The sequence below is a fragment of the Bremia lactucae genome, linkage group LG15 (assembly GCF_004359215.1).
Source record: "Bremia lactucae strain SF5 linkage group LG15, whole genome shotgun sequence".
Taxonomy (NCBI): Eukaryota; Oomycota; class Peronosporomycetes; order Peronosporales; family Peronosporaceae; genus Bremia; species Bremia lactucae.
Window position 1 is genome coordinate 1,009,624 of NC_090624.1, and position 3,358 is coordinate 1,012,981.

Below are 3,358 nucleotides of genomic sequence, written 5' to 3' on the forward strand. Positions count from 1 at the left end.
ACATGGCCCGCTTTTACTCGATCGGTAAAGAATTTATCGATCGCAAGTACTTGTTCACGAGGCAGTGGCCACTGCTTCATGACACAGTACTTCGAGCCCGGTTTGAGCTCGATCTCATGTCGAGTGCCTTTATCCTTAGGCAACTCGCATGGAACTGCTTCAGGGATTACATCCCTGAATTCTATTAAATCTTCGTATAGAGGATTTCCCTTGAGTGACTCCCAAGATTGAGTACTGTATCTTTCAATCCGAGTCTTCACATCGAGGACACTTTCGTCCATCGATGAGCTGCTGAGAACCCGTTCGTTCTCTGCAAAAATTACTGCTGACCGATTGTCGGTTATGTAATCGTCCTCTTTGACGAGTACGCAGATCTGCTTGATTCTACCACCATGCAGATCTCTCAAGAACCACTTAGGTTCTAGGGTTGGTAATTGAGTTATCTCCGAAGTTAACTTCGGAGGCGCATACAGATCGAGTGTATAAGCGCCAACTCCTTAACCGTTATCAACCGAGACAGTCAATGTCTTAGTTTCTTCCTGGGATTTATCCACAGGCTGCCGAGGGATCAATCCCTCGGGATGCTGAAGTCTAGTAACTTCAGCATTAACTATTTTGAGGAGATTTCTCCTCAGGTACGTAGGGACCTCTTTCCTCAACGTCTTCCGACGGTGATTGCGCTATCGCAGTCGGTTCCTCTACGGTCGGCTCTCTACTCGGCCTAGGATCATCGTGTTGTTCACTTTAGACACCCGGGATACTTCTTGAATGTCGCCCACTAAGCGTACATTCATGTCTCAATCCACTCGACTTATTCGAGTGGTGGATCTTCGGCGCTGCCTGTGCATTCGCACAGCCGCCGGCAGCTGACTCTACATTGTGATTAGTATTCACACTGTGATCTGGTGCAGTCGTACTAACGACCGTACCACATAGGAGGCCATCGCGCTCACTCGTAGTACATCCACACGCTTGTGGACGCTCCAAAACGTTCATCGGATGGCATCTGACGAACAAGTGGCAGGCATCTTTACGGATCGATGCTGCCAGCTGATCTTTGGCTCGTTTTTTCTGAGCCAAGGTTAACCTAGGATGACATCAAATTCGTCATCTACTCCAGTACGATGAAATTATAATCGTACTGTAAATCTCTTAACGTGTAGTGAAATTTCACTACGTGTTTCATTACTGTTGTCGATGCGCCTGTCGCTAGACGCTCCGTCGCTTAGAGCGCATGAAGGTGATACAATCACTGTTCGCTTAGCGACTAAGACTCGTGTCACTGTTCCCAAACTTCCATTGAACTTAGGTATAAAGTTTCTGGACTTTGACAGTATGGAACGCTGTCTCGTCCTTAATTTGGATTCGAGATATGATCTCATCCTTGGTATGGCCTGTTAGAACACCATGAGCCATGGATCGATTGGAGGTCTAAGACCTTAGGCGCCACGCGCAATGTTCCTAGCAAAGTTTTGGAGAGTCACGAACCCACCTTTGCTAGGCAACAAAAGTGCTATTGGCGCGGATCATTGAATTAGTCTGTCAGTGTTTTAGACATTGGCATGTCTGAGTTAATAATTACAATGTTAAAAACATTAATTCTGAGCCCGACTCAGTAGAAATAAGTGGAACGGCACGTACTCCGTCGAGTGACACTCGTTATAATAACGATTCACTGAATGCTGAAGGCATTGTTGGCCTAAGGCCGAATCATCAAGGGTGCAATATCCCTGAGATACGTGGAGTGGTACGTCTAAGTCCACCGAGTGTGGTCGGCCGAGGTGGCACCATACTGAGTGTCAATAGTGACACTATTGGCAGTTCGCCAGGGCACTTTGGGTCAAACCCTCATTATGCACGTGAAGCGACACGCAAACGTTCGCTGGATAAGGAAATTGCGTTACCTAACTCCTTGTCGGATGTCAAATTAGACACCATGTCAGGTATAGAACCAATACAGGATGAAAAATTCGGGGACGTGAATGTCCCGGCCTCTAAGAGGCGTATTGTCTCTACTCAAACACAAGGGAGACGCAAAGCGTTTATACACTCACAAAGTGATACGTGTGAGCAATTACACACGCTTGTGAATGATGTAACCGGTAACATAGAGGGGGAAGTTAGCCTTGCGGCAATCCCTTCGTTACATGGAATTTTAGAGCTAGACGAAATGTCTATTGATGAGTGCGGTCGAGCCTTAAAGCTGGTGACTTATCTAAAATGGTGGTCATTCGACCTATGGTTGAGCTAATTCATCGTCACTTCTCGACGAAGCTGTCCTGGATGACAGAAAAGCAGCACTTAGTGCGCGAAATGGGTCATCGATCCTTAAAGATCCTACGGATCCCGTTCATTTCTTAATTAAGGAATTACAAGATGTGGTATGTAATAACCCACCATCTGTTTTACCTCCAAATAGAGGTGTTCGTCATGAAATTGACTTAGTTCCGGGAACCAAATACTGTGTCACAAGAAAATGGCCTTTACCGAGAGAGCAGTGTTACGTCATTGACGATTTCTTCCGTGCTAAGCACGAGGCTAAAATGGTACAAGAGAGCAAATCTTCTCATTCGACACCGACATTTTGTGTCAAAAAGCCAAGTGGTAAATGGCGCATTGTACATGATTATAATAAGCTTAATGCTGCCACTATACCAGCACAAACCCCCATTCCTAGAAAGGATGTTCTTCAGAACAATATGGTAAGATGTACAATGTACGGTGCATTGGACTTAGTCGATATTTACTACCAATTGCTCATGCGAGCTAGTGATATCCCACTTACAGCGGTTAGTACCCCAAGCGGCATGTTATGGGAGTGGCTGGTTATGCCACAAGGGCTTTCCAACGCCCCGGCAACATTTAATCGTCTGATGACGCAACTGTTTCGCCCTCACCGAGGTTATGCACAGACTTATATCGATGATATTTTGGTCCATAGTCGTGCGGAGCAGGGTCGGTTAGATATAGAAAACCATTTTGACCATTTGCGAGCAGTGCTCGAGTGTATGCGCACAAATAAATTGTATGCGAATGCATTTAAATGCATTTCGGCGCAGACGAAAGTCCTTTTTTTGGATGCTTCAGTGAAAAGCGAGGCCTTGGAGTGGGTCCCGCTAAGGTAAAATCCATAGTAGATTGGCCAATTCCTAAAAAAGCATAAGGATTTGCGTCAGTGGTTGGGCGTCGCCAATTATTTGCACAAATATAGCAAAAAATACGCTTCTATGGCTAAGCCATTATCTAATCTCCTTAAAAAGGATACAGAATGGTGCTGGACTAGCACCGATTATAATGCATTTCGAGCAGTTAAGAATAGTCTTATCCATACCCCGATCCGGGCACTGCCAAATCCAAA